The following is a 26,840-nucleotide window of genomic DNA, read 5'->3' on the forward strand; positions in this document are numbered from 1 at the left end:
AAGCGAATATAGAATAAACGCCTCCTTCGTTTGAGGAAGAGAAGCGAACGGAATGAAGGCAAAGTTGTTCGTTGACGATTCTGGATTTACGTTCGTCGTGCATTCTTTCGTCGATGACGAGACGACGACCTGCCAGAGTTGTCATACTGGATGACGATGTCTTTTTTTATTTCGTCATCGCACTGTGACGAATCTGACGATTGCCTGCCCTGTCTCAATCACAGCAAGGTCACGTGTCGTCTTGTTTGAATTTTCTTGAATCAACAATCGCAAACCAACCGCGCTCAAAGTCTTAATTAAGTTCCACAAAGCCGCGAGCACAGATGATGATGATGATGCCAGCCAGGCAACAGCGATAATAGCACAGAGGGCTCACTGACTGAATGTAAATGTATGTGCCGTGCACACATTACGAGGAATGTGGCTTCTGGTCGTTTGAATGTTTGCTATAAATTCTTTTAAGTACGATGGCCGAGGTTGAGGTTGTACCTACCCATGATCGTGCATAACCTATCGTAACATGTGAAAAGGGTCTAACTAAAATTGTGAATCGATAAGATTTCTTCTGTTCTTATCAAAATCATAGTTATCTACTCATAGACAGTGTTGTGAAAAACTCAAATTCTCATAACTCACTCTTGATATTTTTCATGCGTGAGTTGTCAACCACGCAACTCAGCAGTCAAAAAATCATGTATGAGTTCGCTCATCTGTTTGATTCATTGCCTCGTATTTCCACTGTTTTCTCGCACGAAGCTGTGATTTTTTGTTCGTATTGTAAAATTATAATAATCCTTCCTAACGTAAACAACAACATTCAGTTTTCACGAGTTTTTGACGGGTTTTATGACTGAATCAATTTTGACGGCTTGAGTGTGGTTGAGTGATTTTGCATGAAAATATCAAGCGTGAGATTTGTGAAACAAATCTCTAATGAGCTTGCTCTCGCGGGAGAGCTTATTGATTGAGATTTGAGTGTGAGTCTATCAACACTGCTTATACATATCTTTAGTCACATTTGAAACCCTTGTTTGTATGTGTTTTATGAGAATTACCAAAGAACCTAACACTGCGAAACACGTTTTTGTCTCAAACACCAGAATGCAAGCGTATGCTAGAATAAGGGCGTAAGTAGCATGATCGATATCATTTCATCGCTCCTCTCTTCTGTGAATAAAGGTGACAAAATGCAAGTTTGTCAGCATTTTTTTCACCTTAAGACACAAGATTGCATCGCTGCCTAGCGTCCGGAGGTGCAAAAATGCTAACAAACCCGCATCTTGTCACCTTTATTCATAGAAGAGATGATCGATAAAGAGAAATCAATCATGCGACTTGCGCCCTTATTCTGGCACACGCTTGAATTATGCTATTTACTTAATTGGGGGTGGCTGTATCCATTTCCTTTTTTCAAAATATCTTAGCACGTCTAGTTTTTCAAAATGCAAAATTTGACTATTTCAGCCAACTTGCATGCAAATTTGCAGGATTGTATGGCAATTTATTTGCTTAATTTGCTACAGAATTCAAACTCTATGTGTATAACAATATTTATAAACAACATTCATAATACTTTTGATGCTCAAAAGTTAGTTTTTGATTGCTTAGAAAAGCATTGTATTTTTTCATATAAGAGAAACGGAGAATTCAAGTACCTATGCTGAAAAAATCGATTTTTCCTAACATAATCGTGCAATTTCAACCAAAGTGAAATGTAAGTTGAAGTCATATTTGCATGCTTGGTAGATTAGATCACAAAAAAAAGATTGATATATCATACTTCAAATTATATGTAAACATCAATGGAACCACTGGTTTATACAACTTTGGCTGCCTGTAGCTAAAATTATGACATGCGAAAACATTTCTGAGAAAGGCATCAGATTCAGCAACCCTAAATCTACTAAACACACATAATTAGATCCTTGAGACACGCAAAAATGTAATTTTTGTTACGCTGTGTAATCAAATCAGAAATTGAATATACTCGAATCAAAAAGAACTAACTCGAACAATAAGAATAATGATGAACGATGGATATTTACGTTTCTTCACTAAATTTGACTAGAACTTCAATTATTTTTTTCATATTGATCACAATGTTTACGCTTAGTAGTTAAGCAATTATCACATGTTACGCTAGAAATGTGGATCTAACGTACAATACACAGGAATGTGCCCATTTGCTTTTCTAATCAAAACAGAAACGATATGCGACGTATGGCAATGCCTATTCAGGGGAAAAATATGCATAACAGAGGCGCCATTGTCTGGAAAACTGTCTATGGTGAAAACAATGACGAATGTCCAGCCTGTTGGGCCCCGTGCTGCGTTTCGCCTATCATTGTTTTCATTCTCGGAGGTGCAGACAGTAGTTGTTTTCTATCTTCGCGAAGAAAGTGGATCTGTTTCAGATTTTTGTTATTGTTGAGGAAACAAAACAAATAAGGTGCACAGCCGGTGGTCACATTTCCAATTTGTAGAATTAGTCAACCATTAATTATTAATATCTCTTCATATGCATTCTTCCAACAATTATCCAAATTTGATCTCTAATCATTTGCTAATTATCTCTTTTCGTCTTCTCTTTTTTCAGGTGAGCAATTGACAACGGATGCTAATGGGAAACAAATATCGATACCATAAATGTTAACAGCAATTAACAACCAATCACAAGATTTTTGTTCATGAAAACGATAGTGATGAATGAAGTAGTCAGTACTGATCGTTTTGCTTTCTACTCTTTTCTGAGCTGTCCAAATAATATCAGAAGCTAGAAAATTATTTTTGCTTGCACACTTATTACAGACACTAACTAGCAATATGTTTGAATGATCGTCTGATTTGTATGAGAAAACTCTATAGTACACCTTTGCCTTAAACGGTATCAACTGTCCCATATCATGTGTCTCAATTTTGACAACCAATCTGGGCGCGCTGCCCGGGTAGCTCAGTCGGTAGAGCGTTGGACTTTTAATCCAACGGTCTAGGGTTCAAGTCCCTATTCGGGCGCATATGTTTTTTGTCATCTTGTTCACATTCATTCATTTAGTACGTGATACTCATAGGGGTGGAGGGGTTCTCGATTGTTGGACAAATGTCAAATGTATTCATACGAGAAATCCGTATAAAGGGGGAGTTCATATACATAAAGCCCGTCACACAAACTTAGGAAATTTTAACACAGACACACTTTTTAATATGAATCATTACGTTCATTGAGAAGCGTCCACTGTTTACATTCATTTAATGTATTCGGTATCGTACTTTCTTTTCGTACACAAAAAAAAATCTTACTACTATACTTACTACTTACTAGGAATGGAACACTGAATACCCGCTGAAATTATCTTACGTAATGAGCCCCATTTCGAGTTTTTTCAAACATAATCTCTTTTTCTACGGAGCGTGACGTATGAAATAGATGAGCTTGGAAGTTTTATATAACGAATGCACTTTCCTTATAACCAATCATCAATCATCAGTTCTGCTACCCTGGTATCTTCGAACCATAAGCAATGGTATGTAAAAAGATTTCTGTCAGAAGTGGGATTCGAACCCACGCCCTCAGAGAGGACCAGAACGCTCGGGACACCCCTCGTTGGAACGAGGGGTAAGATTGCTCTTGAGTCTGGCGCCTTAGACCGCTCGGCCATCCTGACAAGGTTGGGACGGGGTGCGCACGATTGCAAGGCGGATCGATTAAAGTAGGTAGTCCATATAGAATATGATAATAATGTTAAAAATGATAACGGTGGTGAACAGTCGTCAGTTGGTTATTACGGTGAATATATTGGATTAGGTTAGTTATTGTTTCATTGGACTTGTTCTTTACCATGATGGGTTAGGGGCATTTTATTAAAAGACAAAATTCACAATATTTTGTACTTAAGTGCAATATAATAAACAAAAAAAATAGCTCCTCTAAATTTACATTTATTGAGTTTTTTTCAGTTTTATTTTCTAAAAAAATGATTATCATATTTCTTTACATACAACTGTGCAAACAGTTTGAAATTTGTTGACGAAAAACTGCTGGTTTCTAACATGATAAAAATAATCAAATTAGAGTAAATCCGATTTGGTGTCAAATAAGCTCAATGTTTTGTTAATATTTTTTGGAGTGCACTTAATCAATTAATTATAATATGTAATTCAATAAAGACACAGTGGGATAAGTAAAAAGTATAGTTCTTACGACAGTTTTCAGAAACTTATTCAACACCAAAAGCTAGTTAAAAAAAAACTAACCAAACAATTGATCGATTGTTAGATGTTTAAAGTTTTAACACAATTTTTTGCTTATTTCACTGTAACTTGAATACTATAAATATCGCAACAAGGCCTCACAAACATTCACACATATCACAGTCAAACGACCCTTATCATTCAATTACCCAGAAATTATTGAATCTGACTGCCATCATTTGTGATAATCAGTCCTCAAAAAGACTCCTGTCAGAAGTGGGATTCGAACTCACGCCCTCAGAGAGGACCAGAACGCTCTCGTTATCACCCGTATCGTATCGCGGGCAAGATTGCTCTTGAGTCTGGCGCCTTAGACCGCTCGGCCATCCTGACATGTTGGAGGCGGGATGCGAAAATGGCTTGTTTTCCGTGTTGTTTTTGAATAAGCCAAGATAGAAGAAATCGAGTCAATTGTCAGTATTTTTGTTTCTGGGCAAAATTTCTAAGGGGCTGTCCATTAACCACGTGGTCATTTTTTTTTGGACTTTTGGACCACCCCACAAATCTCCCACATCTTTCTTAGCATCCTTACCATGAAAATGGCGTTCTGTTTTTTAGTTTTCTAGGTGGATTCTATAAAAGACCCTTGGTTGATTTTCTTGAATTTTTTAGTCGATTCGTGGCAAAAAGCTGGGCAATCTACTGCAATCCTGAAAAAAATCATTAAGAATTTCTTTTGACAGGATGTATAGAGTAGGTGGTTACACTGATTCATGGTGAAGCCTTAGCAGAATTACTAGTTTGACTACTCGTAGATCTCTTTTTGGGTTTTATCGGCTCTACTAGTCGTTAGCAGCCAAAGAGCAAAGAAGGAAAAACAAAGCAAATAAGGAACTGTGCGCGGGCGATAATTAGGCCGAGCTTTTATCGAAAAGCGTAGGTACAGGCGAAAGTTCAAATGTTAACCTTTTTAGTTACGAAAAATTAAAAAAAAAAAACAGTGAGGGCTACCTATAATGATGCGTCAAGATGAGACGCCATTGATAACAGAAGACAATCTCAAGTCCTTGGCAAAGGCGAAATATACATACGTCGGAAAGTTTTTTTTTTCTGGTATTTAGTTGAAGCTGCCTGACAGCTTAACTTGTCAAGGCTGAACCCTCGGTCTGGCTTTTGCCAAGTTTCCCCTCTACCAGGACCAATACTCAGACGGACTTGGTTATGGTGCCCACATGAACACTGATTTTTTATTAGTATTGTGACGTGATAGTTTTTGAAAAATACCCATATTCCCTTGCTTCAGAGAAAAGTAAGCATTGTGAAAATCAGCAGCTCCATCAGAATTTGTTCGAAATAGTAGTGTAGTAGTGTCATTACTAATACTGTCTAGTCGAAATGGTTTTGAATAATTTGTCATTTAAGTCCTATTCTAATTACTCCTGTCTTTTACGTAAGATTAGAGTCTTAAATGTCTATTGTCGTCAAGTATTAACAAAATTAGGCTGTTTAATAGTAGTTCTAGTTAATTTCTTTTTTATTGTTAAAAGTATCTATTGGTCATTACGTTCATATATCCTTAAAGAAAAAAGTCACTTTTAGTCAAGTCATTTTTATTGTGAATATTTACGAGTAAAGTTACCTTAGACTTCTATTACAGTCTCCTACAAGATTCACTTTTCGATGGCAAATGCACAACGCCTACTTACTACTTATAAATTTTGCGAAAATGGCAATGTAAAAACCATATTAAAATAAGATTGACGCCACTTATTTCTACTCAGTGAATCTACTAGTCATTTTCCTCAGAGTAATCTTCCCTACGTCGTATATGATAGCGATGTGTCTAGCTAGCTAATAATAATAGTTGCTACGGATCATTCTGGTTAGCAAAGGCAAACTGATCGTCACCAATAGTATTAACCCCTCTACCGGCAGCTTCATTTTTTACCGCAAAATTCAAATTCAAATCATTATAACTTTTTTGTTTCTCAATATTTATGCACCATTGTTTCACAAGCTCTCAAAAAACTCTTCTAATTTTAGGATCTGTGTCGATATTGATCATTGGTCATCTGGTTTTGAAGATATTCCAAAATGCCATGGGGGACCGACCCGTAACTAGAACCTCTCGTTAATTTCTCAGGCTACAGAATTTTAATCGTATTCGGACATTCACTCTTCGGAACAATACATTAATGGGAGTATGTTGTGAAAAAATGAAGCAATTTGGTGCAGCCATCTTTAAGTAATGACCATTTAAATTTCTGGAACCATGCTGGCCAAGTACAGATCTTAAAAACTTCAAAAAACATCATATCGTAATCTTCAGATATCTCTAAGAATACTGAACCGATTTGTACGATTTTTTCAGAGAAGCTCCTTATTACCTGGCATTGTATAGCCCACATTTTATTTTTTTTTTTTTTTTTGATGTATTGGCCAGAAACAAAATGGCCGCCAAAGACATTTCATATGGAAAATGTCGGTCCCCCAAGGAACATCGGAATATCTTTAAAACCAGATCACCAATAATTAATATCGACACGGATTCCTAAACTAGAAGAGTTTTTTGAGAACTTGTGAGAAAATGATGCAAAAATATTGAAAAACAAAAAAGTTATAACGATTTGAAATTTTATTTTGTGGTAAAAAGTGAAGCTGCCGGTAGAGGGGTTAATTTCCACTTCGAATAGATTAATTATTTGAAATGGGCATCAATTCTATCAATGACGCAGAATGTCCGTTGGATCACATCTGGGATATTATTGCGTCTATGCCATATGAATTATGACGCGGCTATAAGCAAAAAATGCCAAAATGTGATACCACCACTACAGGTTACGCCTTTGGTTTCCATCATATGGGCTAATGGATTATGCCCTCCCATCGCGGCAAGGTCCAAGGGGAGGGATACGTCGAAACGTCGGAAAGTTGAAGCAAAAATCGTTTTAGCTGTTCAAAGACTGGTAGAGCCGATAAAATCCATAAAGAAATAAGCCATCGATAGCAACCACAAAATCTACTCGTAGATCTACGACAAAGTTCTTATGAGGTCCATGACCAGATATTCAGGGATTTCTACGGATTTACAGAACTTTGTTGCCATCATCTGAATAGTAGAAGCTTGACGATCTTTTAGATACATATTTCAACAAATATAAACATAAATCCAGATATAAACATTTTTGTTCAAAACGAATTCTAACCGTTTTAACTTACCTGTATTTTATAAATTAATTCAAAAATACAGTCAGCTATCCATAACTCGATATTGAAAAGACCAGTGCAAATGCGATCCAAGGGACCATATAGTTAGACATGAAAACCAACATTTACTATCGAGATACGAAATATTGAGTAAGGTAACTATAAATTGACTTTAATTTATAAAAAATTTAGATAAAGTCCACCAAATTTTGAATCATTTTTTTATCAAAATAAGAAAATTTGATTCTGAATCGACACGCTGCATTAGTTAAGTTTAAATTTTATGAAATGGAAGATGTACTAATAGGGTAACGACTGTTTATTTCGTTTAAACGCTAACAGTTGGCGCCAGCGGCAAAAAGTATAGACAACAACCTTTCGAACATTCAGTTTCTCTAACTGACCGCCGAGCGGCGACACTGTTGTTTGTATTCCTCCCACTGATCGCACTACGCAGGATTCTCAAATTTCTCAAACTTTCAACACAAGCGCATGGAAAAATGGTAGTTGAGAACTGTCAAAACGTATGGAAAATTATGAAAAACGTAAATTACATACAATTAGGAAACTGTATTGAAAAATTAGTGATTGTAAATCAAGTGTAATGTGAATACATAACTTTTTGTGTTTAGTTCATGTTTCATGGTGCTTTCTTTGCTTCAGGATTGTGTTTTTACTACCACTGAAAAAGAGCCATCTATTGCCTTTTCAGTTTTAAATATTGCCCTATTAATCATTTGATCTAACCATACGGGACTGTCCATAGTTAAAATAAAAGCACATATTAAAAAAACAGGAAAAGGATAATTATCAACTTTTTTGCATATTATGCTTTTTGAGGTTGATTTAATTTTAAGCAATTTTATAGTAGAAGAAAATTAAAACATTTTTTAAATACATTCGAATAAAGGGGTTTCATAGCAACCAAGTTTCACCATTGTAATAGAAATAGAAGAAAGTTTCAAAACGTTAATGCCTAAAATCTGAAAATTCGCTATCTTTGTATTGGGAAGCATTATCAAAATAAAATGAAATTTCCTTTCTGCTTAACATTCTTACCTATAAAGATTAAACATGTTGTTTATTGAAGTAAAGTACAGATTATTTTATCAGAAAAATAAAAAAATATCCTCAAATAATAAAAATAAATCAAGAGGCTTCGAAATGAATTCAAGATCAGAACATGTCCTGCTAGATCAGGGTGGATGGTAACCCTACAAGTTGTTTCCTGGCCGAATGGACATTTCAAATAAACAAGTTTCATACTAAAACAATTTAGCATTTTGAAGAAGGCATATTTTTATTCTACGAAATGTCCATCTTTGGCATATTCTTATTATGCCAATTGTCCTTATGTGAAACGTTTTCATTGGAAATATCACGACAGCAATGTTATTTTGTATTAGATCCTAAACGGCCAAAGTTCAGACATACATACCTTGAAAAAACACACAAACAAGAGTTTATTTTAAATCCATTTGTTTCAAAAAATCCTTACTGAATAACGAGTAGAAGTTCTGTTCATTGTTTTACAGTTGAAGCCTTCAAGATCTACACTGTCTACAATAGTTCTCATTCCTTCCAAAAGTTGGGTATAAAAAAGTTGTTGACCCAGTTAAAAGCTTTAACTTTGCTATACAAATCAAGGGGATAATTTTGAAATTTTTGAGTAACAGTCAAATTTGATTATCCAACGAAAACTTGAAAGAACGGCCTATTTAAGAAAGAAGGGCAAATTTCTGGTGAAATGTTTACAGCTAAGACGTGAATGATCACTGTAAAACGTGATGCTATGGCACAACCTATATTCATAAGAAAAGAAATATTTTAATAATTGAAATATGAACACCACCAAGAACCAAATACCGGTGATCACGCAGCTGTTCAGAAAGATCATATTATTATTATTTATTTTCTTCGTCTTCAGCATTGCTGTACATACTGTATTGGTCTTAATCTAATGCAATACTCTTATTCTAGCTTTAAACTTATTTCTACTCACATCAAAGTCAAAAACATCAACATGTAACAAATTAAAACATCTTTCCATCGGGTGATTTTGTCCAAATACCGTACGATGTCTCGCGGTCCAGAACAACGAACGTGGGCGGGATCTCCGAGCCGGAACGAAAAAGTTCGCTTCTTGCAGAAGATCAGGGCAATCAATCCGATTCGTCAAGACATCGAAAGCAAACATTCTTTGGAGAAATACACGACGTGTTTGCAATTGAGGGTTTATGGGTTTGAATTCCTCCGGTGGGATATTATGCATTGAACATTTTCTTGGCGTCCCTCTGCATAGAGGCACATGTACAAGAATGGTAAATTGACAAGGAAAGCTCTCAGTCAATAAATGGCTAATTTAAGTAAAAGCCTATTTACTATTATGTGAAGAATTTCTATACAAAAAATGGTACGAGGGGGTGGGTAGGTCTAAAATATGACAATTTTTGGCGTTATAAAATTTGTGAATGAATCCTTGAACTGCGAAAATGCCTACTGAGTTGATAAACAGGCACTGTCTTAGAAAGAATGAGAAGAAAATAGTTGCCAACAGGACACTTCGAAAGAATAGTTGATATATAGAAGAAGGGAAAATATATGATGAACATTTTTCCGAAGAATTTTACGCGCAAATTATTACCAGTTTTCATTAGAGACGTATTTTTACCCGTAACACAAAATACTGCACTGTATCTCATACTATTCGGGGTAATGACTCATTCGGGGTAGTGGCGTTCGGGGTAATGACCCATTCGGGGTAATGGCTTTTGGGGTAGTGACCCATTCGGGGTACCGTTTTGATTCATATTACGGACACTTAACGCCTCAGGGAAGTATAGCACAGCATAGAGCATACAAAATAAATCATTCTGTAATATTCCTCAGCGTTATCGAGCGCTAGAAACCCTTAACTTTCGAATCGTGGGTAAAGAATACGCTTCCGCAACTTGAATAATTTTAAATTAATCGAAATGTATGGCCTTTTGATGATTCTGATTCCGGACGCGTCCTCACTTTTGCCTCATATTCCGGACACTTTGATTCGAATTCCAGACATCTCATGAAAATCATTAATAGAAAAGTCAAATCATCAAATGAAATTGTTAAACCACTAAAGAGACGTCTAAGGCAGTTGTGCATTATAAATTTGCATAGATATTTATCTAAATAGCTTATTAAAACAAGCCTCGAAATTGTGAACTTTCGAACGGCAAAAATTGAATTTCGTTTGAAATGTTTCCCATACAAAGAAGAGTGTCCGGAATTAAAAGCTGTCCGTAATATGAATCAAAACGGTAGTGTCGTTCGGGGTTGTGATATTCGGGGTAATGACGTTCGGGATAATGGTATGGATCCCTAATAAAGGCATTTTACACATATAAACTCTTTAGTTGCATGTTTATTCAGTGTGTGAAATGCGTCGCATAAAGTCGTTTGGCTTAATGGCATAATAAAATCGCATAAGTTATCTCCAGTATTTAATCCCAGCCCAGCGTTTAAGAGCCAGTACGCGAGAACCGCAACCCCCTTTCCAAGGGAAGTTGTATTGATGTTCTCCGATCAGGCTGAAATTTTCAGGGATCGTTCTTCTATATATAAGAAGATGTTTTGCAAAATATTAGATTTTTTATATTAGGGGAAAGTTGGTCAAAATGACCCTCAATGATTTCATGTCACTAAACATGCAAAATCACAAAAACTGATATAACTTTAGTAAAAGTGCACGGATTGTGTTGAAATTTGGCATGATTACTCTACGCTATATAAACTTTAAGATATCCATGGTATATGCATTTTGAAAATACTTCAAATGGAGAAACACAAGTTTTTCATAAAAATTTTAGTGATTTTCAAATTGATTTTTTTCTTGCCAACCGAACTAGGTCAAAAAACTAAATATGACGTTTTGTTGGGCAACTAATGGGCTTTCATTTGAGGTGTAATCCAGATATGCCGTTTCAAAAATTTTCGAAAAAAAATGTTTTTCGGGGTAGTGTTTGAACTTGAGCCATTTTACGAGTACCGCAACCCCCTTACCTAGAGAGGTTGTATTGATGTTCTCCGATCGAGCTAAAATTCACAGGAGTTCTTTTCCTATACAAAAGAAAATATTTCGCAAAATTTCAGATTTTTATATTAGGGGGAAGTGGTACAAAATAACCACTAATGATTTATTTTTTTATAAATACAAAATCAATTAAACTGCTCATAGTTATAGTAAAAATGCACGGATTTGTATGAAATTTGGCATGTTTACTTTACATTAAATGAACCTCAAAATAAACATGGTATTTGGATAGAAAAAATTTTCAAATCGAATAAATATCTTTTTTTTTGTAATTTTTTTTTTTCAAATCGACCTATTTTTTTGTTAACTGAACTAGGTCAAAAAACTAAATATGAAGTTTTGTAGGGCAACTCAAGAGCTTTCATTTGAAGTGTACCGTGGGGAATCAAAATCCGGACGGTATAACCAGCGTATGGAGGCCGCTTGTCTGTAGTTGTAATACCGGTTTTATCATACCGTGTTTCCGCTGCCATATCTGAAAGAAATGACACTTCCTTGCGAAAATGATGATGTGGATAACAATTAGGCATTGCACCAACGTTTTCGTTGGCAGCCTCGGTGGTTTAGTAGTAAGCGTCGTTACTTCTCACGCTGTTTGGTTGGGAATCAACTACCGCATATTTTTTTTGGGTAATGTTTTGATGGGATCGATTGGGAGGGCCACATGTGTGTGTACCTTATTTGATGATATGTCTGATAAAGATCACTTTGTAAATAATTGAGTTTAGCTAAGTTTAGACTGACTGCACATATGGCTGCTATGAGACACTGTACTGTTTATATCTGAATGGAATTTTGACTTTTAATGGCCTTGATGTTTGCAAATTTCACGAAAGAGCGAAAGAGAAACATATATTTGAGTAAAATTCGTTTATACGTTACAGTAGTTCTTGTAATTTTGTGTATTTTCCAACACTAAAATATTGGGGTTCATTATGACTTTCCCTTAAGAAGAGTATAGTTCTGCCAAATGGGTTTCTTTTTGAAAAGTAATAAATACATCTTGAAATACTATAGATTATTATGAGATAGTTGACAAGCTTTAAATTGTGCTCATTGTAACTTGGTTACCTGTTTAAGTTCAAACACTACATCGAAAAATGTAGCAAATCATAAATCCGGACACTTTTGAATCAAAATGCGAACAACTATGTTTTAACATGAAATTGTAAAATTGAACCATGCAAAGCTTTTCAAAATCAACTAAATATATCAGTATATATTATATATTATATCACGCCTTTAATAACTAGTAAACTATAACTTTGTATATTATTATGTTACAATAACTATATAAAAATCATATTTTTCATTCAATATAGTTGTATAAACGTTGTGGGTGTATTCGTCTACACTTTCACTAATATAAGTTCATCACGGAAATGTTGATCCCCCAAGGAATTTCGGAATATCTTCAAAACCACGTAACAAATGGTTAATATCGACACAGATTCCAAAAATAGAAGAGTTTTTTTATAAGTTGGTAAAAAAATAGTGTAAAAATATCTAAAAAAGTGGGCACGGTTGATTTTTTTTTTATTGTTGTAAAAAATGATGCTGCCAGTTGAGGGGTTAATCACTTATCAGCCCAAATGTATCCTGATCAAAGCCTTTACTTGTTTATGGCAGCTTATAAGTTTCAAAAATGTAAAGTGTTACGAATACATACGTTATAAAATGTGATAAAATGCCCTATATTACTTAAATTTCAATATAAGTGCGAACACTATTCAAGCCAAATTACCAATAAAATTCCAATTCTTCGCAATTCCCAACCAACTTGCTGCATCCGATCATTCATCTTCCTTTGTGTCCTTCCATAGAATCAATTTGTCATCAACACGTCGTTCAACTGCCTTCGGTCATTGAATTGGCATGATGTGTGACGACAACCAACATAAGATTTGTACCAGACCAGCTTGAAGGGCTGCGACACATCTCAATTGATGATTGACGGTCACTCCGCACCGTCAGACCGTTCGAACGAATTCCCAAGAACTTGTACTTACATAGGACCACATAGGGTGACATATTGCGAAAGAGACAGATACGATCAGTGGTGCTCTTATCGCCCCATGAGGACTGCAAAACGCAATCGGTTGCACATATATCTTCGATCATGAAAAGCAAATTGTGTAATAGGGTGCGGCTTATACTTTAAAAGCTCTCTAAATCAAAAATACGTTATTTTGAATCACATAAAAAAATAATAGTTTGAGTCAAACATATTATGATTTAGAGGTAGCGCCAGCAACTCGAAGATTAATTTTCAAGTTACAAAACCTAAATCTATGAAAAGTTTGCAGAAATTCTAAATTATATTTATGAAAAGTTTGCAGAACATCTAATTTGAATAAAACTGGGAGCCGAAGCACTTTTGATTCACTTGGGCATTGGGATTTTTCGAAAGTTATTGAGCACATGCTTTGCCACAATATACGTCTCATTTAAGTGCTTCTAATTGCAAAGCTTCAGACAATTTGTCCGATAAAAACCCCCCATGCCAAAGTGAATCTTGGAAGTACCCAAGTTAATGCCTAAATTAGTTTTCGTATTTTTCATAAAAAATAAACATTGTTTGACCATAACATATTCATTAATACTCAACTAATTCCACATCTTATTACATGTTGGTGATGTAAAAACTTTTATTAAATTATATTTAGAAGGTAATGATGCTAAAAGAATCGAAATTGGAAAAAAAGGTTATGAAACTTCAATGAAGGTCATATTTTATAAATCGAATATTCATCTTTCGCCTCTTCTAAATCTTAATATTTTAGGCTCAAACTTTGAGATATCTCTTTTTAAATGATTTATATTCAGCAGAGCACTCGAACTTTTGGTTTTGAGAACTTTTGAAAAATAAGCCGCACCCTAGCTGTGTAGCTTCTTCAATAATTGGTACAATGTTGTTGGGACAGTGATAATATCGTTGCTTGGACGAACTTTTGCGAATCACGACTTCAATGCGTGCGTTCTCCAATCGTGCTGTTCATCGTATATTGTGTAACAAATTGGGCGGAACAAAGTGGAGCACTTTTCCGCCTATCTTTGACGGTTGATATCACTCATTGGGTGAATTGAAGGGTGTAAGAACGTTCTAGAGAGGGGGAATGTAGATAACCCTATAAAGCGATATCGAAAACAGTCCATCGTTCCTTGGATATTCTGGGTTGTGCAAGAGAAATTCTAAACGAATTTCTTATGCTTCCATAAACCAATAATGAATCATGGAATATCGACTCGTAGAGGATTGACTGTATCGCAATCGATATTGTTTTTTCTATCTCTATCGAATGACACAAGTCTGGCTCCGTGCCATTTGAAACAACTTGGTTACGCAAATTTCAATGCTTGGGAGAAAAAGAGCCTATGAAATTAGAGATGAATGAATGTGGCTAGAAAGCTACTAATCAATATGTTTACGCCATATTAAATAGCAATTATCAGTGACACTATATCAATGAGAGTTTCAAGGATGACTGGTTTCGTGATACTTTGTCTTTCTGGAGAAGGGTTATATTTTCGGTCCGATAATTGATTTTCGAATGATTCAAGGCTGACATCTTGTCTTTCTTAGTTCTCTTTTAACAAAAGTCTTTAATTCAAAAGGAGGGTCTCTGAAGCTTTTTTTACTGGGCAACATAGCCTCTAAAGTAACTGTTTCGTGAGGCTCCAGAGATTCCTATCAGATTATTCCATAGGTTATTTAGGAATTCCCTCATAGATTCCTCGAGGAAACCGTTCTGAAATTTTCCAATTTGCAGCACCTATTTAGAGAATTATACAGTAATCCCTCCAGAAGTTTTTCTAAAGATTTTTGCAGCATTTTTTTTTCAGGAATTTGTACTAAATTAACTCCAATTATTTCTCAAAGGGTGCTTCATACAGATTTTGCACTGGAACCTCAATTAATTTCCACAGGGGTTACTTCAAAAGTTCTTTCAGGATGTTCTTCAGGGATTTATACATTCTACCGATTTCTCCAGTTTCTCGAAAGTTACGAATTTTCCTACATGTTTTTTTTCTGGAGAATCGGCTATGCGAAGACCTAAGCTAACGTGCTCGGATTCGCGCGTAATCGGAGTGTTTTTTTTCTTCGGATTTCTTGGCAGTGCTATGCGAAGGCCCAAGGGTTTTAATCAGTGTGTGTTAGAAGTGTTAGTGAAGAATTTGAAGGTGATTAGTAACTGCCCTGTCGACGATGGATTGTCAATTGGTGAGCTCGTTTCATGCTTTTTTTTTAAATGAGGCATATATGTTAACACACATCATTATTGTGAGAATGGCATCAATGTTACGTTAATGAATTCATTCAAAAACATTGATTGGTTCGTCACTATAAGTGTCGGCATATTTGAATTCCTGTTATACATGAACGCATTGACAGAAACATACCTTAACTCTGGTTTTTGTAATTACAAAAATTAATGAACGGTTCGACTCTAGAAGTGTCGACGTTTTCATCAGAAACTGATATGACACTATTTATTTGAACCCTCTTTACTTACAAAAGCTTTTTCTTGTGATAATCATGAAGATGCAGAGGTATACTCGGTCTATAATAGTGAATATCACAATCTCCCTTCTCTAAACGAGCACTCAGAAATAAATAAAGTCATTTATGACTATTTTGTATGCATAATTCAAGTTTGACTGGGTTCATGCATAAAATATCTAAAAAGTAGAAAGACAGAGTAAACTTAATCCAGTTATGTATCGCAAAATCTATTTTTTAGTCATTTTTTGTCTTAAATGTAGATTTATAATCTAATCGAAAATGGCTAATTTGGACAAAATCCCAGAGAGATCATAGCTTCCGCCGATCGTGAAGTGGTAGCATTAACTCTTGCACGGTCCTTCATTGCTCATTCCAGATGGGGTGAAATCCTCGATATAATCATGCTTTTAATTATGATTTTGTAGGAGAATGCTGCGATCTGCGTCGAATAATCAAAAAAACAATTTTGTGAAAAACTAGAGTCCATGTGCTGAGCTAATTATCAATACTTACCGATAATTTAGCTTAGGTTGAATTCAGGAAACCTCCTGACCATTTAGCAACACAACACTTGTTTTTTGCTTAAACATAAACGTTTTTATTGCCGGACGTGTTTCAAAATAATATTTTTCTTCAAGGAAAATAGAATGTATAATGGCGATTAAACTACCGGTGTGCCGCCCGACCTTATTGCTAATCTACAAAATATGCATTAGTTTACTTAATTCCAGATAGTAGAAATAAATTTATAAAATAGTCGAAAAATGCATATTTTGTAGAATTTGTTCAGAATATATACCATTTAGCTTCAAAATGACTAAAAATTAGTTATTAAGGCTAAGTAGCCCTTCATTCATTTTGGCAACAATGATGACTTTTCAGCTTGCATTTCAAAGTGATAAAACTCAGTCTTGATAATTCATATTGACTTGAAAATGTATCACTGTACGCGCTAACATGCATAAAGTATGCTGATACTTTTTCAGCTGTGTCAGTGCTAAACCAACTGATTTTCTTTGATTCGAAATCGTGATATGAATTAGCAACAATCATCAACGACGCGTACAAATTTCAATGACGACCTACTTCGCCTTAAATGACTTCTACAGTTTCTGAGTGAGCATAACACATACCGTAAAATAAAACACAACACAACAGATGTCCTTTTTTGGTATTTAGAAAATCTTTGAACGATCCGTCACCTTAGGGGTCAACATATATTATAAGGTACCGTGGGGTAAGTGGATACAGAAAAATCATTAGTCAACTTCATTATTACGTACAGCTTACGTTAATAATGTAATTCAAACTTTTTGCTGTGGATTACAAATGAGGGACTAATATACTTCAAATCGCCATTTATTTAGATTTTTCTGATTTTTATGTATTGAGTATGGGGGACTTGAAAATTTGCGCCAAATGATCCACTTGCCTCACCATGGTGGGGTAAGTGGATCACCACTAAAAAAAAATCTTTTCTCAAAACATATATGGTGTTTTCATGTACACTAAGAATGATATTGCTCTCGTTCTTTTTGTAAGTGCTAGTTATGTTATGTTTTGATACAATAAAAATTGAAAAGTGTCTTCATTTTATCAAAATATTATCAAAAATATTTATACATTTGTTCACACTTATTCAAACAAAAATAAAACATTGTGTCTAGAATTATTTGGAGAAAATCTTTAATATAATCACATAAGTTATAAAGAAGTATTGTAGGATTATTCCTAACGATGTTTTCGAAAAACACTTGTAGTTTAAAAATATTAGATACATTTATTTTTGTTTAACAAACTGAAATCTTCTTATTCTATTTTTGAATGTATTTTTATCATCTGTCTAGAACAATTTAAATGGTCAAATAAGGTACGATAATATGTTTTCAATTGGAAAATTTGTATATTTTGCTCTTTTGCAACTCAGCTTTAATAAACCACGAAAAGTTTTGTTAGAATTTTGAAATATTCATTCTTTTATATTTTCTTGTACCAGAAAGATTAAAATTATTTTTAGGTGGATTGATTCAAATTTTCTATAGTCAATTAGACTAATTCAAGCTAGTAATGAGAAACAGTTAAAAACAAAACAATATTTGCGAGTATTCAAACTTATTCAAATTTTCGTAAGCAGTCTGCCAATAAATGGTAATAATACTTGATCCACTTTCCCCACCCCATCAAAAAGTGGGGGTAAGTGTACCATGTCCAATATATCTGTATTTATTTATAAAATTCACATTTTTTTCATTGTGATTTATACAATTAGAACTGAAATGATCACCATGCTTTGAAAAAACTAGTAGAATTTGATTTAAGGCAGAGATACAATGAATTTTTGATTGACGGAAAACAATTTTGAAATTAATTGATTTTTGCAGCCAACAAGTTTGCTTGTGTTAGTGTTGGTGTAGTATCAGTTTTGCATTAGTATTAGTGTGGACGTAAGAATATAACCTAAAACGAAGCAATGCTGCGAAAACATTCAACATATTCAAGTAATTATGCTCAATATAGACAAATGATCCACTTACCCCACTGATACACTTCCCCCACTGTACCTTATTAAATCTTCATGCATGTCAATTGATAACTTGTTTAATGAGGCTACCTAAATCGCATCACTTACCACGGTGAACCCAGATTGTGTAACTTTTGAAAAATAAATAAAAAAAAAAAAAAAAAAAAATAAAAACTCCCTCCTGTGACAACCATGAAGATGCAGTGGTATACTCGGTGCAGAGATAAGAGTGGATGCCACACTGACATTCCTTCCCTTTTCTGATGACCGTAAAACACTGACACTGAAGATAATAAACTACTCCCAAGTTACGTCTGTTGTGCAACATTGATTATTCTGGACAATCACGGAGTAGCAACTATAAATTGAAGGGTTGTCAAGGCTCATGCTCATGCTCGAGTGTTTTATTCCTGGGTAATCCACAAAGATTTGAACTAGTATTTCGTTTTAGAAATATTACATAAAATTCTACAAGAATTATTTGAGGTGTTTGTACGGTGATTTGTCAGTAATTTTCAATTCCAGCCATTCTCATTGTCAATCATATCAAAATGTGTTACAAATATTACATTTTGTTTCAATTTAATTAGTAGCACTATGATATGGTTGATGAAATTAAATTATTAACCTGTTATAATAACAAAGGATGTTATAAATTTGCTTCAATCAAGAATCATAATTATGGTACAATTTGTTATAGAGAATCTAAGAGAAATCGCTTACACATGCATGGACAGTTTTATTTCATGTTGAAGTGCTTCAAAAGCTCATTCAGCTCATTCTTTGAGAAATTATTGGCTGAAATCTTGGAAAAGTTTTAGTCGAAAATTTTGGAGGATATCCTTTACGATTATTTCCGTTAGGACTAAGAACTTTCTTGAGAAATTTTGGAAGAATCTTTAGAGGAATTCCTGAACGTATCTCTGAAAAAATCTCTGTGGTAATTTTGGGAGTATGATTGAAAAAAAAAAATGCTGGTTGAGTTCTCAAATCTTGAAATAACCTCGCTGAACTTTACTAATGGACCTATGTAACAACGAGAGATTATCTCCTGTCTCGCTCCCTTTCGATTATAACTGTGCAATAGTAAGCTTTTTGAAAAGTTTTTCTCTATAGATCGAAAGACAATGTCCTTGGCCTGAGTTTCATACAAAAAAAATGCAATAGAAGAGATTAATCTGGCTCAGTTATTGATTAAAGAGAAAGTAAACAAAGTAAGCCTCTCAATGTTAGATAGGTCCTCTTGAAAAGCTACGCGACAATCTGAATTTCAATCTGACGAAAGTTTGGAAAATAATATGAAAAATACATAAAGTAATACTTGGATTCCTTATTAAAAACATTTCAGGTTTTTGTCTCTTTTTCTAAAGCAATGAGTTATAATGTTCCTGTTGTTTTTCGTCGCTATCAGCTCTGAATGACAACAAATCTCTGAATTTCAATCAACTACATGAAAACTTGAATAAATTCGATCTAAATGCACTCGTTGTGTAACAAACCGCCACTGAAATTGTTTCAATGATCGAATGAACTGATCGTCATAACCAATGCTACCCCGAGACCGCAGTTCAAACTCGTTTGGAAACATGAGAATCCCGATTGGGCATTTGATTTGACGTTGATCTAATTCATCGTGGAGGCGTTTTCCACTACGAAACCAGTTCCTTACGATATACCTACCCCGTGTCACTCGCATTCATTTGCTAAATTAGACCAGTGCTCCTATAATGGAATTATTATGTTTCTGTCTCTCTCTCTCGCCCTCTAATCGGAACCACAAGACTGTTTGAATCTCGACGGCTTTCAACGTGAGTTTTGTTTTTCCTAAATAAAATATAATCAAGTCGTCTTGGGTAAGGCATTATTGGAAGAGCGACGAATTACCAACCGAACGTAACGTCGTAACTCCATTTCGATTGTGATTGAGGCAAAAAGGCACACGCGGTTAATGGGACTCGTTGAATTATTTATGACAATCGGTTCTCGAGTCGTGCTCGTGCTCGTTAGAAGCCCTCTGTTTTGCTTTGAGGTGGCAGAACAAACGTCTATAGAGTATGGATTCAGTGGGACGACTGCGTACCTAAGTTTGTGTTATGATGCGTATATAACTGTTATGGTGGTGGTCTTCGAATGGAGTGAAGCGTTTAGTGATTGGAATGGCCAATGATGGAAGACAAAAATGCTGTTACGCTCTTCATAAGCCAACCTGGGCATCTGTCATGTAGTGTAATACTGACCTTGGCTACGGACGAGAAGGTCTTCGTTTGTTTACCATGCATTCAGGTTATTTGTCGACGTTGAAGATCTTTGAAACCTGAAATAAATGACGAGTGACACTCATCCAATAAATACAAGATCCCGTATGTGGGTAACAGGTTTTCAGGAACTTTGCGTTCAGTTGTGCTTCACTGAACTTTTTTTTCCTAGTGATTTGTATTTTTTTGGGTAATAAAAAATGTAGAAAAGATGGTTTTATTTTAAAACATTATGCTTCCATCTTGTTTCTGAATATTTTTCAATGGGTATACAATAATCCCAGATTGATGTCACTGAGAACACAGGCAATGAAGTTCGTGACTGACGAAAGAAATCAATAAGAGATCGTTCAAATATTACGTAACGCAATAGGGGGAAATCGCTTACTATAGGTGATAGACGACGGAAGATGATCTAGGATAATACTTTGTAGGCCGCATTTAGAATGGTTCTCACAATGTAACTTGTCGCCTTTCTTGTAGATGGGGCATATTACCCCTTCCTTCCACTCTTCCGGTAGCTGTTCTATTTCCCAGATTGTGCCTATCAGCCGGTGCAGACAAATGGCCAGCCTCTCCGGGCTCAACTTTATGAGTTCAGCTCCGATACCATCCTTACCAGCAGCTTTATTGTTCTTGAGCTGGTGAATGGCATCCTTAACCTCCCTCAAAGTAGGGCTGGTTGGTTTCCATCCTCCGCAGTACCGACGAAGGCATTTCCTCCGTAGTCCTGACCCTCATTGCCTATGCTCTCAGCGACATTCAGATGTTCGTCGAAGTTCTGCTTCCACCTTTCGATCACCTCACGCTCGTTTGTCAAAATGCTCCCATCCTTATCCCTGCACATCTCGGCTCGCCGCACGAAGCCGTTGCGGGATGCATTGACCTTCTGATAGAACTTACGTGTTTCTTGAGATCGGCACAGCTGTTCCATCTCCTCGCACTCCGTCTCCTCCAGGTGGCGTTTTTACTCCCGAAAGAGGTGGGTCTGCTGTTGCCGTTTCCGTCTAAAACGCTCCACGTTCTGCCGGGTCCCTTGCTGCAGCATGACCGCCCGCGCTGCGTTCTTCTCCTCCAGAATCTGCCTACATTCCTCGTCGAACCAATCGCTCATTGTTGATGGCTGCTTTCTCTGTTCTCCAACAGTCCTCAAGAGGGGCTTCATCCAGCTCACCCTTTTCCGGTGATGCAGCCTAGAAGTGCTGCGCGCACGAAGTTTTCGTTCGTCAGCCGGTGGGCGCTAAACTTTCCAATAGTCGGTATGAACTCCTCCTCCTGGACAACCTGAGCGTTTAGATCTCCTATGATGATTTTGACGTCGTGGCTTGGGCAGCTGTCGTACTCGCGTACAGTTGTATAAGGTAGACGGGAACGTCATCGGGTTGATGCAACACGCAATGGTGATGTGGAGCACATCCCTACACATTACCGTATAGCTGTGTTACGGTCCAGAAATCTCAGCATCAGGAGGGGGATTTTTCAAGGCGATACCTTTAGTCCGTTGTGGTTTTGCCTGGCCACGAACCTTCTCAGCAAAGCACTCAACCAATGCAACTATGGCTACCCAATGAAAAGAGGGGAAAGGAGTACAAACGTTACCCACACCTTCTATATTGACGACCTGAAGCTACTTGCGGAATCAGTGTAGAGACTGTATCAGCTGTTGCAGCTAGTTAAGACATTCAGTAACGACATCCGAATGGAGTTTGGGATTGACAAATGTCGGTCAATTTATCTATGTCGGGGTCAAGTTATGCATGCCAGCTATTACCGCCTGAACTGCGACATCAAAACCGTCGATGAGATGATCGCAACGTAGAAGCACAAGCAGTTGCATGGAACGCACCCCAATCAACTGGAGCTCAAGCACATCGATAAGGTGGCGTCAAACACGTGGCTGGTGCGGGGTGATCTCTTCTCAGTCCGGGTAATTGCGACGAAGAATTATATATATTGTAGTACATATTGCACGAAGACGTGGAGGAGCGCTGTAAGAAGTGCAATTCAGTAGGGAAGGCTATCGAGCATGTCGTTGGCTGTTCAGTACTAGCTGGATCAGCTTGCCAACGAAGTTGCCTAGATTGTGCACCAACAGCTTGCTCTTAAGCACAACTTGATGGACCGATGTGTCCTACTACAAATACCTGCCTGACTCGCTTCTGGAAAATAGTTGCATAAATCTGTACTGGGATCGCGAGATCATAACGAACGTCTTCATTCGTGCCCCGATATTGTAGTCTACGACAAGAGGATGAAACGAGTTACACTCATTGACATCGCTGTTCCGCTCCGACCACAATGTTTAATCAACATTCTCCAACAAGATAGCAAAGTTCCATGGCTTGACGGAGGAGTTGAAGCAGATGTGTCACTTAGAGAACGTCCGTATAGTTCCGGTAGTCCTCTCAGCGACCGGCATTGTCTCAAAATCTCTTCTAAGGTCCTTAGACGAGCTGGAATTTAAGACGGACCTACACAGCTTCTAAAAATCGGTGATTCTTGGAATCTGTAGTATCCAGCTTTTTACGCTAGCTAAAAAACTGTGGGGGGTGATTTGACTATGACATTTGTTGGCAACCGATTTTATAGTTAGATCTTAGTAGGCCATGCTCTTCGATTGTTGATTGCAATGTCAACTATTTTCACTGGGTTTGTTTTGCAGCTGTGTTTTTTATATTACAAATCTCACCTAGTTTTTACGAACTTCTTTCTATTTTTTTTAGGCTTCGACACGAGAAAAGCGTTCCTGACCTAATTATTTAAGATAAAGAAATTCGAGAGGACAGCATTTTGTGCATCGTTATTGGCTCTATACTCTGATTAACACAATCAACAAACATAATCCAACCTCGGCCGTTATATTTTTGATAACCTTCCGGAAACTTCACGGAAGAGGAGATACATTAAAAGTTACATGGATATTTTCAAAGTGGTCTGAGATGTTCTAATATAGATCTCCGTCCAGGTCTATGTCATTCACACATGCTGTTACTTTTGGGTTTATTCTGCGAGTGGGATGAGAAACTCGGTTTCGTATAGCGAGGTGACAATTCCAGACCCGAGTGAAGTGACTCGCCGTGTAAACCAAATGTGGGGTAGTCTATCTACCTATTGGATCACTTGGGTGTTAAAAAAAATGTTTCATTCCTTTGTATTCAAAAAAGGCTCAGTAACTGCCGGGGAAGGTAGGGTTGAACGTCTGTTCTATAAACGAGAATAGCTTCGAACTCCATAAATTCATTCAAAGGTCGTCCAAGGTACGCCTTGCAGAAAAATTTAAAAAAATATTAGTATTTGATCACTGGAGCTCTGCCAAACAAACTAAATTCGTTGTAAAGTTCGTAACATTCATTCACGTTGTTTAGTTCTCAAAATAACCTATCGTAAATTAACAGGCACCAGTCCATGGCTGCTTATCATAAATCTAAAATGGCAAAAAATAGTATTAAACTGTATTAAACGCAGAAAATTCGGAATAAAACTTTCAGATTTTTGTTACCTGAATGAGGGATTTTTTTGACGTTCGTTTGCATAAACATGAAAATTTTTCAGCAACGCAAAGCTTGCTTAGATTCAACCATAAAAACATTATAGTGTAGACAAGGAACGTCAAAAAGGGGTAATTCAAAGTTTATGGCAAGCTAGCGTAAAAAGCTGGATAGTGAGGCGGTTCCTGAATCACCACATCTGAGCAGCTCATCCAGCAGACTCATTAGAATAAGACAAACTTGGTAAATGTTTTTTTTTTTAATTTATGGAAGGGATTATTAGAGTATGTTTAAGAAAAAATTCTAATTGAACACTTCACTCCACTTTTCCAAAAGAAAAAATAAAATACTTAAAATCACTAGTAAGGCGAGCAAATACTTTTAAACTTTAATATGTTGCTTATCTTGACAGATAGGCCTATTTCGTCTGCGACTTACAGACTTTTTCAATGCCGAGCACTCGACAAGATGATACCGTTTTACGGTCCAGATCGGCAGAAATTGTTTGGTATCCATTAAACCACTTTAAAATTATGTGAAAACATGTTCAAAACCTCAAAATTTAACCACAGTTTTGAACACAGAAAAAGAACAAAATTTCTTATCAGATGGCGAATACTGGTACGCTTTCCCAAAGTCAATTTGAGATTTTAAGTCAGTTGTGAAAACATGACAAAACCATAAATATTACTTAGTCAGGCAGTTTATTAGCAGAAGATTTATTTTAGCTTTTCTTTAAATAATTTGTTTCAAAAATCATTTTAATAGGCAAATCCAAGAAAAGCTTTTTAAAGATATCCATTTTGGATTTGTATTTAGTTTAAATATGTTGTTCTAATGCTGAAAAGATGAAGAAAAAAGAATTTTATATTTTCAGAACTGACGTTTTGTTTCATGCTTCTGACATTTTTTGCAATTTCAAATGAGTCTCAGGTACGAGTTGGATAATTCATACAAATTATGACAGCAAACTGAAAAGTGAATGAAACTCGATTTTAAAATTTGAAACCGTACCAAAAAAATAAAGTTTTGAATTATTGTAATATCTGTGATATCCGCTTCGGTTCCAAACCAACAGATTTAATGGTCTGGAAAGTTTCTATAAGGTCGACAGGAAGGTCAGGGAAAGCCAGGGAATTTCAATCCCAAAACTGAGTCACCCTAATTAGTGCAAGATAAACGCAAAAATACGATAACGCTCATCTACGAATTGGTCAATGTGTGTTTTAATAGTATTTCAAAAAATTGCTGAAACATGATACTGTGTCAAGTACAAATAACCCATATAGTATGTGAAACTGGTGTTTTTTTTACGAAATGAATTACAGAAAACACTTAAAGCTATTTTCAGTGAACAATGGAACGATTGCTACTACTTCTGCAGTTCCCGCAGGGCGAGTGACGCTGTTCAATTGCATAAAAATCAGATTATCGTGTAAAAAACTAATAAAGTTATCCCGTTTTACGGTACTGAAGACACGGAAAAGTCTCACTTTATATCTACTTCCCTAGACCAGTTTGTAATCTAGTGATTGATTTCTGATTGTGCTCTTTTGCATCAAACGTACGATTAACGAAGAAAAAGCGATGCGGAACATTTTCCGCACTGCCAAGAAAAGCGCGAATCGCGAAATGTTTGTATCAGTGTAAGTAGAGAATAACAGCAATGAAAAAGCTACTCAAAAATGTGTTTATATGTTCGGAACTAAACTACGGCGAAACGGCAAGATGAAGAAATCGTAGATTTCTCCTGCGCTGATGATCGGATTAAAGATGTCAGTAGAAATGAGTTGAGTTTGACAGTCGGGGAAACATGTTGGGATTGTACCGATTGAGGTCGCAGCAAACTCGTTCCAACCTGGTGTAGATGGAAGCAAGTCACTTAGATTGAACATAAATTCCAACCTAACGACCTTGAACGATAAACAAGTACCATTAGAGAGACAAGGAAACATGCATACATACGATGGCCTTACGAGAAGTTTTTCGGGATTCCAAGCAACAACGTAAGCAACAACGACGACATCATTGGCTTAGAACAGGGTTTCCCAACCGATGCAACGTGATTCCTCTTCATACAAAAGATAGAAAAAAGTCTTGAAATATGATTTCTCATATTCAAATGAAGTTTATTTCCTCTGAATCCAGATTATGCAATGGATTTTGTGGATCTTGGTATAATTCGTGTATTACCTGTGGTGGATAACATATGTAACTTTTAGGTGGCCTATCAAGAATTTGTTTTGATTTATTATAAGAATTATGTTTTAAAGGTCCGCGGCATTTTTGTAGAACATCAAATAAGATCGCAGCTTCAAAAAGATTGGGAACGACTGGGTTAGAAAGTGTGACAAGACACACGCGGGAGGAAAGGAAACACACCGGGGAACAGGTTCGTGATGGAATTTGTGATGTGTCGTTTACTGGTTTTACATTCGTTGCAAAGCTGACCGCAGCACCGCGTCTTTCTCGGAGCGGAGGAGCCAGCCACTTTGAATATTTGTATGCAAACCGCTACGGTCTTTATTGGGACTAATTAATCGGAACTGCTGTCGCGTTGATAATTGCGCACCGCCAACAAACGATTCGCCATTGGTGGTAGACA

At 36.2% G+C, this 26,840-nt stretch overlaps 1 protein-coding gene and 3 non-coding genes across 4 annotated transcripts in view; 2 read left to right on the forward strand and 2 right to left on the reverse strand.

Annotated features, from left to right (window-relative positions):
* Positions 1-26,840, forward strand: part of LOC5580194 (plastin-1) — a 207,772-nt gene that overhangs the window by 66,000 nt on the left and 114,932 nt on the right. The gene's annotated exons all lie outside the window — the stretch shown is intronic.
* Trnak-uuu lies at positions 2,940-3,012 on the forward strand. Its single transcript has one exon. It is a non-coding gene; the product is annotated as a tRNA-Lys (tRNA).
* Positions 3,539-3,662, reverse strand: Trnal-caa. The gene is made up of 2 exons: positions 3,625-3,662; positions 3,539-3,583 (listed from the first exon to the last, which is right to left on the reverse strand). It is a non-coding gene; the product is annotated as a tRNA-Leu (tRNA).
* Trnal-caa lies at positions 4,457-4,581 on the reverse strand. The gene is made up of 2 exons: positions 4,544-4,581; positions 4,457-4,501 (listed from the first exon to the last, which is right to left on the reverse strand). It is a non-coding gene; the product is annotated as a tRNA-Leu (tRNA).

This window comes from Aedes aegypti, chromosome 1 (genome assembly GCF_002204515.2).
Source record: "Aedes aegypti strain LVP_AGWG chromosome 1, AaegL5.0 Primary Assembly, whole genome shotgun sequence".
Lineage (NCBI taxonomy): Eukaryota > Metazoa > Arthropoda > Insecta > Diptera > Culicidae > Aedes > Aedes aegypti.